A 14,257-nucleotide genomic window follows, 5' to 3' on the forward strand; every position below is an offset into this window, starting at 1 on the left:
ACTTCGTCGTCTCAAAATATTTGTTTGTCTTCAATAATAACCTGCACAACACAACTTAAATCCTCTTGTGATCAATCACACACAAAACAGAGTTTGTTAACAATGGATTATCACAAGATGTCTTTAGATCGGAAATGTTTCTAAAGATACCGTCGATACTTTGATCTAGTTTGAGTGAGCCTTATATCAGAATATAAGGTTCTCAAGAATAAAAAAACTAGGTGCAATCAAAGTTTCAACAACCGTTAATCAATCAAATCAATAATCGAAAACTAGAATAACAATGCAATTATCTAGTTTCCCATCAACGGTACTCGTAGAGCTTCTTGATCCCACGAAAGTATTTAAACGAGTAGTCGTAAGAGATTTCACCTAATTAGGGTACTTTCCTCTCGGATAGATGACTCCACCAGAAATAACTAGAATGAGGTTTGCCTAGCTCTTAGGATAATTGAAAACAAATGCAAACTCAAGTATTTATAAAATAAGGTTGTTTGGACAACAAGGAAATTCCAAAACCGAAAATATTCTCAAGATATTCACATTAAAGTACATAATTTCTTTTTTCCTATTTCGACTTAAATGCCAAACCATATTTCCGAAAACTCTCATAGAAAACTTATATTATTAGTCTAGCACATTAACTAATAATATTTTACAGAGGATATGCTTTAATTGCTGGTAATCAAAACATATATTATGAAAATCATAATTAAATGTTTTTCAACTTTCCGGTATGTGATCACCTTGAGTATCAAGAAATATCTTTGAACAATTAATAATAAGAGTTATGTACATGTTCAAATAATGTCGACATCTAGAAGTTTCCTAGGAAACCCTAATTCCAAGCTTCACACAAAACATAAAGAGACATGTGAATATTGGAAACCCGATTTTTCTCCTTGGGATCGGTTATACCAGGACTCACAATGTAAGTTGTGATCGGTTATACCATGCTTCCCAAACTAGGTTGTGACTGGTTACACCTTGCTTCCCAGAGGTAGCTTGTGACTGGTTACACCTTATTTCCCGAGTTAGCTTGGATCGGTTACACCTTGGTTCCCTAAGTAACTTGTGACCGGTTATAACTAACTTCCAAATTTAGCTTGTGATCAGTTACACCTTGATTTCAAAAGGTAGCTTGTGACCGATTACAACTAACTTCCAAATATAGCTTGTGACCCCATTACACCATGCTCTACAAAGCAGCTTGTGACCGATTACAACATGCTACACAGTAAAGGTTGTAACCGGTTATACCTCCAATCTCAACAAGTTAAGATAGGTTCTACCTTGTCATCTTATATTGGTCATTCAAATGATATTCAATAAAGAACCTGATCAATCATGATTTCCTTTCGATTATGAAACAAGTTCATATATGTACTTCCTTTAAATAAATGTTATAAAACATTGTTTCCTAGGGTGAAATCATACCTATATCTTACACATAATCGAGTAACTAAATACAGAGATTATGTTGATGTCGTATTTACAAAGTTCCAAAATATAAGCATTTATACTTCGTAATTCAATAAGTTCCTAGACACTTTGATCATAATGATATGACCAAGTCTAACCATTAGAGTATTATATATAAATACAGCTTTGCATGTTATGTTTTCAATATAATTTGACTTGAAATATACGTTAGGAATGGAAACAAGAACAAGTCAATATTACTAACCTCAAGTGAAAGGATGATATCGTCGTTGTAGTCGTTACTTCTTCACATTCTTCAGGTCTTCGGAGTAATAATTGTACGTCTCAACATTCATAGACTTTCTAGTCTAACCTAAATGAAGTTGAATCTAGTATTTAATCAAGTGACTCTATATGAGTTTTCATACTAAAATATGACAACCAAACTTGACGTACTAACGCTTGGTGGGTTCAACCGATCTATGCTCTAACATATATTCATATCTATATTTTTTGGGAAGGTTTTAAACATCAAAGAGACAAATTCAGAACTACTGTAATTTGGACTCTGGGTAGGTTTGTGAAGCATCTCCCAAACCATAGATATCTGAGTTTCTGAAATACATGAAGGTTGGCGAACTAGTTCGCAAATCATAAGTTCATAAAGGGACAGTTCACCACTGTACATAATTTTAAGACAAACTTCTCACATGCTTACTTGAAACGCTAATCATAGTTTCATATAAACAGAGAAAGTGTTTGCTTGAATCTCAAGTTATATTAGCTTGAATTCTAAGCAACCCTCAATCTTGAACATCGATAAATAGATAAACTCATTGAACTTGAAAATCTAATCCATGACACTTTGTCTCCCATTTGATTGTTAGAGTCGTCCTCTATTGACCTAAGTTTCCTCTGAGAAACATAATTAGGTCTGTGACTTAAAAAATTCACTTAGGGATTCGTGAAGCCAGGTCTATCTATATTTACCTTGATAGTTCGTGTATCCTGATCTTGTTTTTCTGTTATCGAGGTTCTCGTAATCTCTTTCAGTAAAGTCAGATACAAATCACAAAGTTTTCTTGTGATTCCTCAAGATAGATATCTGAAAACTATTCTTAATTGAATAGTTCACGATTGTTCCTGAGAGGTGGTTAAGAATCCAGGCTTCTCAGTTAACTGAGTGTAAGTGAGGTTTGTAAGGCATATTTTTATGAGAATTGATAGCTTTGTCTATTGCAAACAAATATTCAAGCCTTGATCTTTGATCAAAAGGGAAATCAGATAGGCTTATTTGTTAGAGGCAGATTGGTATCAAATTTAGGTTGAAGAAAATCTTTGGCTATAAAGGACGTCAGCTAAGAGAATCAACTGCATAGATCCTTGCGAGGTTCAAGAGATGTAAGGAGCACGACTGTAACTGAATCGTTTGTAGGGAGAATTCATTCTCTACTATATTCCAGTCTGGAGTCTGATAGTAGGCTGGTATCTGTAGCAGCTTAATACAGTTTGGTGTTCAAATCTGGACGAGGTCCCGGTGTTTTTATGTTATTGCGGTTTCCTCGTTAACAAAATTCTTGTGCGTGTGTGCTTTTTAATTTTCCATATATTTTGATTGTTAAAAGTCATACGCATGTTCATACTCCTATAAAAAGTTGGTGGTGTACTTGGTACCCTCTCATTTTTACATGGTAACAGAGCAGGTTCGTGTACTAAAAACATCATAATCGACATTACGATCTCTTGCTTTGATAGGAGCAATCAACTTACAGATTCCTAGTGTGTTCTAAAAACCATCGATGATGATTTAAATAAAGTCATCAATAGTCTTTGTCATGAATTGATGGACTTCATTGTGAACTTTATATCAAGAATTGTGATTTTCGAGAAGGACATGAAAGGGAAAAGGTTCTTTAAAAATAATTGGATGATCAAATCCGTATTAACAATGATACTATTTCCATGTTAGCTGAATCAAAGGATACCTTAGCGAAATTTCTTGAGGATTTGAAATCTGAAAAATAAAAATCTAACTTCTCGAAGGATCCAAGCCATTCATCTCTTGATTCTTGTTTAACGAATTGCCAACGATCAGGAGATAAGTGAGGCCTTGGCTTTCCCGGTTTGATTCATATTCATCGAAAGGACTTTATGATTTAACTAAAGTTTTTGTTGGTTCTTGTATGTTTTGTGGTTCTTGTAATTATTTCCAACAAACATGTAAGCTCTTTCACAAAAGAGTTGAAAAACTTCTGTCGAATATTAAAAGACTTACAAATGAAAGTTCTGACGAGATATCCTAATCCAAACTTCCAGGAGTACCTAAGATTCATCATACTGTTTGAAAAAGCGGGGGTCCAACAACCACACCCAATATTTAGTTCGGCAATCTGAATAGACAAACTCCAATATACTTTCAAGAGAATAAACTAGACGGTCGGAATCAATCTAGAGAAAATTATATCAAAGAGTTTATATCTCAATGTCTCAATTCAATCCGCAATCAGCAAATAGGGATTTGCGAGCCCGATTGAATAAGAGAAATAACTTGAACGGTACCAAAGACCAATGTTCAAGTGTCAATCAATTTATATCAACAACCAAAGGTTGGATTATCTAATTGATATATCTTAACGCACAACCTGTGATATTTCAATTATATAACAAAATACAATGCGGAAAAGAAATAACTCATACACCAGAATTTTGTTAACGAGGAAAACCGCAAATGCAGAAAAACCATGGGACCTAGTCCAGCTTTGAACACCACACTATATTAAGCCGCTATAGACACTAGCCTACTATCAATGAACTTCGGACTGGAATGTAGTTGACCCTAATCAATCTCACACTGATCAAGGTACAGTTGCGTTCCTTACGTCTCTGAACCCCAGCAGAATTCTACGCACTTGATTCCCTTAGATGATGATGGACACATTTATGTGTCTATTTGTTCTCAATTCTATGTTTTTATAGTGCTCCATTTTGTACTTATTATGGGTTTTTATATCTTTGTAGGTTTTTTTGGAGAAAAAACCTTTTTGCAGAGAAATTGGCTCGAAAAATGGCATTTGAACCCTTGGGAGAAAGTACCATAAACACCCCGGAGAAGTGTTATTGGCACCCACGAAGAATTCATAAAGGTACCCCGAAGTTACTATTTACACCCACGTTTTACTATGTGCACCCAAAGGGAATGTGCTAAAGGGACACTGTTTCAGATAGGGGGTTCCCTTCTTCATTTCAAAAGACAAAAGTGGCGGGAAATATTCATACTCTTCTGCGTATTTTCCAGGGAGGATTTGCAGCGAGATTTAGTCCGAGATTTTGTTGGAATTAGATTTGGAATGGCATGTTACATCGAAACAGGCTTGGTAGGTGTTTAAATTCGAAGAAAGAGGGGGCCTTACACGAAGATTTCCTAAAACAGAGAAGAAGGAAAGTATCAGGATTATTTATTTGGTTTTATTCTATTTGTAAGTTACGTATGGATGAGGGAAAGATATTCCATAGGATTTTCTCTATCAGGAAGTTTTAGATAAATTAAGTAATTATAGACGCGTAAATCAGAATCCCAAAGAGAATAAATTCCGTGACTTGGGCGTGAAGAAGAGAAAACAAATATTGGAAGATTTTGGGAGATTAAATCGACCTGTGGGTGTATAAAAAGGGTTTTGAGAGTACCAGAAAGGAGAGTCGACAGTTTGCGGTCGATACAGAGGCTTAGGGAGACTGCAGAGGGGGAGAAGTCAGGGTTACAGGAAAGTACACTGCTGCCACTAAAGAAGAAGGAGACGAAGAACATTGACGCACACAGACAGTCGCAGTTCTGCTACACCAGAAAACTATCTTTCATCTACAGTATCTGTTGCAAATCCGCTGTAATATTATTTTCTTCAATAAAACACCTTTTGGAGTCATGATTCAATCTTTTGAGTGTGTTTTTGATATGAGGAGATAAACCCCAACACTGGGACGACGGAGGAAGCCATATTTCATGCATGTGGTAATTATATTTAATTCTTTTATGACTACTTGCACTATTATCAATTTTTTTTTTATAATTTTTCTTAATTTATTGTGATGTAGTATAATGGTGTATGCTTGGTCTAAGTGCTTTTGATACGTCATGCTAGTGATTTAAAGTCAATATTCTAAAAATCTACCTTGGCAAATAATTAGAGTCAATATTATTTGAGCTATAATTGTTTGGAATAAATACATATGAATCGTATGAATGAGTTTACGGTGGAATCCCGAGTCTCAGTACCTTTCGAAATTGTGACAATCTTATACGTATATTTTCTATTATTAAGCCTGAAATCAAAGCTCTACAAGTCTTTGAACGAACTTTATTTACCACTTGAAAAACTACATCAATTTTTGGTGCCGCCAACGCGAACTTGTATTTAGGTTTTAGATTTATTTTTGTTTTTAGTTTTATGTTTATTTTTATTTTAGATATTTTTTGTTCTCTTTTACGCCTTTGGTATTTTTGATTCTTTTTCAGATTTGAAGGGAAACTAAGAGGAAAGAAAAAGTGCTATAAAAGGAAAGCATCGCCAAATTAGGAAAGAGAAGAGGAGTCCAAAAGGAATGAAGAAGATTTTTATTTTGTTTTTATTTTTATTTTTTTAGATTTTTATTTTTAGAAAACTCTATTAGGGTTTGTTGTATTTTTAATAATTTTTCTTTTTATTTTTTGGACTGTTTAGACTTTATTTTTGGACTTTGAACATTATTTTTAAAACCCTAAGGAAGGGTTGAGATTAAATATAAGATGTTCGCAGGGAAGGACGACAGTTACGATACTGTCTCGGTCCCTCGGGTTCGTACACTGGCATCGGAGTCGGTGGCTTGAGTCGACTTCAACGGTTCATCGCCCGTCTGGTACGGGAGGTAAGAATCTATCCACCCACGAATCCCCTGTCAGTGGGTTTTATTTTGTGTGACAAATCACACTGGGTTTTATTTTTTGTGACAACTCACACCCGTGCATAAAAGAATGTCAAACTGGTATTACAATAGCCAATACAACGAATATCCGACAGATTATCAAAATGGACATTACTTTACTCAAGATTTAATCTCTGATAGGCAAGATAAAAAGTAGTCACAAACATCTTCGTCTCATCGTTTGTGATTCCATATATCTTGTTTCTCTACCATACGATTGAAATTATTGTGAAGTGATTGATATTTTTGGGCTGTTCTCCTGGAATATAAGTCAGGTATATCAATTGGTTCTTTTTCACCTTGATTTATCAAAATACGTAACAAAACTCATAGGTTTATTTATGGGAGACATATTTATCCATTCAATAGAACTTTCTGTGTGAGACAGATTGGTTTATCAAGTCTTCGACTTTGGGTCGTAGAAACTTTTAGTTGTGAGTGAGATCAGCTAAGGGAATCAAGTGTGCAGAATCCGACGTGGTTCTAGAGGCGTAAGGAACGCGACTGTACCTTGATCAGTGTGAGATTGGTTAGGGCTCAACTATATTCCAGTCCGAAGTTAACTTGGAGTAGGCTAGTGAAAAAGTGGGGGTCTAACAACACCACCCAATATTTCGCTTAGCAATTGTATGGACTAACTCCGAATTACTTTCTAAAGAATCAACTAGACATTCAGACTCAATCTAGGTAAAAGTATCTCAAGGAGTTAATATCTCTCTCTTGTTTTGATTTGCTCGAGCTAATAGAAATCAGCGAGTCTTTAATCAAACACAAGGAATAACTTGGATGGTACCAAAGACCAATATCCAAGGATCAATCAATTTAAATCAACTAAAAGAAATCAGCGAGTCTTTCCGAAAGAGACATTTCATGACTAAAAGAAAAAAATACATACCAACTAATTTAGATGCAATCATAAAGCCGAAGCTAAATGCATTCATCAAGGATTTTAAAGATACAAGATAACCCCTCTAAAATTCCACAGCCGCACACCCTCAAGATATGACCATTAAGCACAAGTTCAAAAGAACTCTCCCCCATTTGATGTCATTCCCGAAAGAACAACAAGAGCGACCTTAATTGCAAAAGAAAAGAAGGATTCTTATTGGACACCAAAAACCATAAGAATGATTTTCTATATCCAAAAACTCAATCAAATTAATCACAAGTAAACCTATGATTAATTTAATCGGAATACACAATAAAATAAACACAAGAGGTGATCAATTCAATTGATTGTGATCAACATAAGAGAACTTATGGAGACACGAAAATACTCAACTAGATTAATTACAAGAGAACCCATAATTAATCTAATTGGAATACACAACCAAACTAATCACAAAAGTAATCAATTTAATTGTCATTTGTTTTGCTCGACATAAGAAAAACTTACGGAGCAATAACTAAATAACCAAATAAGATGATTAATTTAGTTGAATATGCTCGACATAACATATCTCACGGAACACCAACTAAGCTAATAAATCAACTTGGTTGTATAGTGCTCAACATAAGATACATTACGGAGCCTCACATTAATATGGATCAGGGATGATCAATACTGCGGAATACACAAGGATTCATTCTATCTTCAATCACTATTTGCATAACGACAATAATAGACATAATCCTTGAAAACAAAAGATTTTAACCTATCTTCCATCAAATAATTGACAATATAGGCTTAACTTATGTATTTGTTGCAAGAGTTCATCGATATTGTATCAATATTTGCGTATCGACAGGTGAAAGAGTTAACATTAGATAATATATGGGCATTTTATGTAGCAAGTTTTAATTTGAAAGATAGACATTCAAAAGCTAAACATAAGAGTTATTCCAGCCCATAGAGTATTAAGATAAGTTCAAACCATCAAGAGAAGAAAAAACAGTAACAACATAATAAGTTCAGGTACTAATCACTCAAACCATAGTGATCTCTTTCAATCTCATAGAATTTTTCCAAGAGTTCTAGAAAAGCATCTCCAGCATATTCAACTTTCTCCCAGGGAACATCATTTTCTTCTCTTGCTTGGGCAAGTTCTTCTTGGAGACGAGCAATTTCGTCAGCAGCTGAGACATATGGATTTCTTGGGACGTTTCTGACAGTAGAAGGCCTCATCTTTTCAATACTAGACATCTTCAGCACAGCTGGTCCTCCAAGATTGGACCCAATCATCTGAATATTGGAGTTAGCAAAAATCCTTGAAATGAGACAAGGTAATCCAGGTTTCCTACCACTGTGTCTAACACCAATCATAGAGTTAATAATAATTTTACAAAAATCAAGTTTTCTTCTTTCAACAATAAGATAAATGAACTCAGTAAGATCCCTGGTCCAACGATTGCTGTCACAGGTACTTGGCATCATATTTTCCACAGTGAGTTTTGCAGCAATTTTGAGATGTAGGCTGGCTCCTATTATATAAACCTTACCATCATTTCGAACAAGGTTTTTATCAAACAACATGTTGGACAGATTTTCTAACGACAACCTCCCATACTCAGGTGGAGGGAACCTAGCACCTCCAATAGGTACATTAAGAAAGTATGATATGGTTGACATGTTCACAGTAATAAAAGTACTTCCTACCATGATTTTGAAGGAGTAGTCATCAGTATTTTCCCCGTGAATGTTTGCATAAAACTGAGCGACTGTTTTAGAGTGAATAGTACCTAAGGGTCTCTTGATGATTCCCCAATGGTGATGATTGAACAAATTGCTCAGCTCAGGAACACTAATTTTTGAAGGGTCAAAAAACCATTCACGAATGGGTGTTTTGTTCATGAATTCTAAATACAGTTCACGAGCCGTAGGGTTAACAAAACTAGCACCAATGCTTGGGTCGAAAAAAGATTTGTCTCTAGGTTGTTGGCTAGATCTACCTACACGTCTATTTCTTCTATGTTCCATGGAAGTAGAACTTCAAGAGAAAGTAAAGGTACTTACTTGGTTTGCGAACTTGTACTAATGGTGAAATACAAACATGAACTTAGATGAACAAACCGTTTTTGACCTAAGAAGCAATGTCTTCTTCTGATTCCAATGGTACAATGTTTTGGCAAGAAGATTGAGAGGAGGAATCGACAGGGGAAGAAGCATGTGAACTGTTGGTTTTTATCTTTGATTTCTCGTACTGGAGAAGAGGGTGAAGAGAACGAGAAAGAAGAAGAAGAGAGAGAAAAAACTTTTAAGATATCAAGCAAACAGTTTGACACGTTCGGGTACTAGACTCGTACATGGGACGGTTCCTGAACCAAGGCGTGCGAACTGCTTGTGTCAACTAAGGACGTGTTTGGTACAACAAGGACCATTAGTCTAAAATGTTTGCATATCATAACACCATGAGAGAGCTTCTTTCCAACAGTTCTTACACCTTGAAGTACTGAGACCATCCCAGAACATAATTATTATAGATCTATCAAAGAGTATTATTAATTTGACGATCTGATTTCTCTTTTTCCATCCTATCAAAAATTGTTCTTGACAGTAGTTTTTTCTGAAACTATCTTCAAAACAATTATCAGGAATTGGGTAATGACAAAATTTATTCGTAACGAGGCATTCATGTGACTGAGATTTAAACTCCTCTTGAACCAGGACTTGCAGGTTATTGCTAGAAGATCCCAGAAGAGGAGCACGGCTCTCATTGATAATTGAATCAATGTCAACCTCTACATAAATATTATTTGTCATAGCTTGGTTTAGCCTTTCAAGAGATTCTTGCTCATTCTGGAGAAACAAATCAACATCAGAAGACAGGCTTTCAAGTTTCTTTTTCAATTTCAGAAAAGATTTCAAGGGATTTTGTACCTGGTGGAGGTTTCTACAGATTTTAATAAATCGTTCATGGAAGAGAATTCTGAAATCCCTGGATCTGGTGGTGCATTCATTGAGATAGAATTATTGTCCATAGAGTCAGATCGCTATAAACACAGACTTGTAAGGTCTTGAACGTGTTTGCCTGCTCTGATACGAATTGAAAAAGTGGGGGTCTAACAACACCACCCAATATTTCTCTTAGCAATCTGTATGGACTAACTCTGAATTACTTTATAGAGAATCAACTAGACAGTCATAATCAATCTAGGTAAAAGTATCTCAAGGAGTTAATATCTCTCTCTTGTTTTGATTTACTTGAGCTAATAGAAATCAGCGAGTCTTTAATAAAACACGAGGAATAACTTGGATGGTACCAAAGACCAATATACAAGGATCAATCAATTTAAATCAACAACCAAAGGTTGGATATTCTAATTGATAATCTACAACGCACAACCTGTATTATTTCAATTATAAATATAAACAATATTATGCGGAAATAGAAATAACACAGACACCAGAATTTTGTTAACGAGGAAATCGCAAATGCAGAAAAACCCCGGGACCTAGTCCAGATTGAACACACACTGTATTAAGCCGCTACAGACACTAGCCTACTCCAAGCTAACTTTGGATTGGACTGTAGTTGAACCCCAATCAATCTTCCACTGATCCAAGGTACAGTTATGCTCCTATGCCTCTGATCCTAGCAGGATATTGCGCACTTGATTCCCTTAGATGATCTCACCCACAACTAAGAGTTTCTACGACCCAAAATCGCAGGCTTTGAAAATAAAAAAATCTGTCTTCCACAGACAAGTCTATTAAAGGATCAACCTGTCTCCCACAGATAAACCCTAAAGGTTTTGTTCCGTCTTTTGATAATAATCAAGGTGAAAAGGAACCAATCGATTATCCGGTCTTATATTCCCGGAGAACAACCTAGAGTTACCAATCACCTCACAACAATCTTAATCGTATGGTAGCGAAACAAGATGTTGCAGAATCATAAACACTGAGACGAAAATGTTTGTGATTACTTTTTATATCTTGCCCATCGGATATATCAATCTCAAGCGAATCAATATGATTGTACTCGTACGACAGAAGATGCAAGATCAGATCACACAGCCACGATAAAAGTAGTATCGATCTGGCTTCACAATCCCAATGAAGTCTTTAAGTTGTTAACCTGGTTTTAGAAGAAGAAAAACAAAGGTTAAAGGAGAATCAACTCTAGTATGCAAACTAGTATCACACGTGAGGTGTGGGGATTAGTTTTGCACAATACTAGATGTCTCCTTTATACGGTCTTGCAAATCAGGGTTTGCAATAAATGTTAGCTTAGTAACAAAGCATTCAATATTCACCGTGAGATGAAAACCTGATTTAGATTCAAGCTAATATTTCACAACCGTTAGATCGAAAACTTAGCTTGTTATACACACTTGACAATGCACGCTTCTAGGTTTGTTAACCGTACCCAAACGTATGCACTTGTTGGTCCAACAATAGTTAACCAAAAGGTTAGCCATATGAGAATTTCATATCAACCATGTTCTTCTTCACCATAACTAGTTCAAATGACTTCAAATGAACTAGTTAGATAGTTGTTCAATTGCAAGGAAATCTCATGTACTATACAAGACACAATTGAAGCAAAGATGATTTGATTCACTTGAATCGGTTCATGAAATTTTATAGCCACGGTTTGCAAACTGCATTCCTTAGACTTTTTAAGTTTAAGTTCAGAAATCATCTTCAGATATATAACCTTCTCAAGTTCGCAAACTAGGTTCGCGGACTTAAGTTACCGGGCAGAGTTTACAAACTCCAGCAGAAATTCTTGGGTTTGAGAACTTCGCCGGTTCGCGGACTTAGCTTCACGCATGTAGTTTGTCAACTCCAGCAGAAATTTGAGAACTTCGGCAGTTCGCGGACTGAGTTCGCGGACTTGGCTCACGCCATTCTTCCGGTTCTCTCGATCAACAAAGTTCGTAAACTTTGGTTCAAGGAATAGGACTTATACATAAATGTGTTTCCACAACAATGCTTATGTCCACCATTGGTTATGTAATCTAAACTCTCATTTCAATCATTGAAACATTCTTAGAGGACGTTACATAGTTGTTACACTTTTTCTCGTCAAAGCAATTTTCAAAGTGATTGAAACATATCATGACTTTCGTCACTATGTAAAGATAAACTTGATCGAAGCGAAAAGCTTACCAACACATATTTCGAGATATAGATAGGCGAGGTATACTCGGCTCGAAATACCAAATGTGAATAATTCAAGTCTATATATATATAGCATAAGACTTCTTGTCTCAAAGAGTAGGAGATAGAGTAGATTGACTTTTGAGTGACAGATAAGTTCAAGTCTTCACATACCTTTATTCGAGAAGTTCCACCGGTTCCTTGAGTAGTTCTTCTTCTTGTATGATGAATCGCGATGAAGTCCTTGAGCTCAACTACACTTTCTATCCTAGTCCGAGACTTAGCTATAATAGACTAGAAATCAAGACTTATAGTTTTGATCACTAACATTGACAAACATGCTTGAGATAGCAACGCATGCGAGTTCGACCGAGCAATGCTCTAATAGCTAGTATCGGTGGCGGCTTAATACAATGTGGTGTTCAAATCTGGACTAGATCCCGGGTTTTTTCTGCATTTTCGGTTTCCTCGTTAACAAAACTTATGGTGTCTGTGTTATTTCTTTTCCGCATTATATTTGTTTATACAATTGAAATATCCCAGGTTGTGCGTAAGTTCAACCAATTTTGCATCCAACCTTGTGGTTGTTGATTAAATTGATTGACACTTGGATATTTGTAATACTCCGATATTCGGCAATGGTTGGTCGAATGAAATATAAGTAATGATTTGTCCTTTCCTAACACCGAGGCATTTTCAGCACAATTGGCTCCATAGTTGGCAGAAAACTCTGCAGTTAAGCATGCTCGGACAGGAGCAATCCAGGGATGGGTGACCATCAGGGAAGTTACTGCTAGATTACCGCAGCGATGCCCGTTGAAAACCCCACACTGTCAGATAACCGAACTGGATAAGTGGGGACAATACCGGTGGAGGGACGGGTTGTTACAAATGGTATCAGAGCCGACGACGGGTCACCTGCCAAGGGTGGGAAGGTACGCTGGACGGGGTTGGTCCAGGTGCTTCTCATGAGGGGCAGGGAACGTCGGAAATCTGGGCTTGCGAATATATTCTGGAGCCGAGGACGACTCCAATTTAAGGTGGTGGTATTGTAATACCCCGATATTCGGCAGTGGTTGGACGAATGGAATATAAGTAATGATTTGTCATTTCCTAACACCGAAGCCTTTTCAGCATAATTGGCTCCAGAGTTGCCAGAAAACTCTGCATTTAAGCGTGCTCGGGCGGGAGCAATCCAGGGATGGGTGACCATCCGGGAAGTTACTGCTGGATTATCGCAGCGATGCCCGTTGAAAACCCCACACTGCCGGATAACCGCAGTGGCTAAGTGGGGACAATATCTGTGGAAGGACTGGAGGGACGGGTCATTACAATATTGGTATTTGATACCGTCCAAGTTATTTCTTAGAAATAGATATATAACTCTTTGATATACTTTTTTTAAGACTGAGTCTGACTGTCTAGTTGATTCTCTTGAAAGTATATTAGAGTTAGTCCATACATATTGCTAAGCGAAATATTGGGTGTGGTTGTTAGACCCCCATTTTTTCAACAATCCATAAGGAATTTCGGTGTACTTCCTGAAACAAATATGTTCCCCTATGTCTTCCAAATAACATACCAAAAGACAGCTCAAACGGAAAAAGGATCTAGGAGATGTGGTTCCAACACCGAAGTAAGTGCAATCTGAAAAACTCCTGAAATTTTTATACGAGATTTCTGAAGTCAAAAGTATACACGGATTTGATTGACCAAAAGAACTCGGAATCAAGTGATCCTTTTTGTATTATAAATATTATCCTCTTGCCTTTCAAAGTTGCGGTCGGGGACTCAAATCAGAGTTTGTATGAAAAATTTACATCCATTCTCCCT

The sequence above is a fragment of the Papaver somniferum genome, unplaced genomic scaffold (genome assembly GCF_003573695.1).
Source record: "Papaver somniferum cultivar HN1 unplaced genomic scaffold, ASM357369v1 unplaced-scaffold_137, whole genome shotgun sequence".
Taxonomy (NCBI): domain Eukaryota; kingdom Viridiplantae; phylum Streptophyta; class Magnoliopsida; order Ranunculales; family Papaveraceae; genus Papaver; species Papaver somniferum.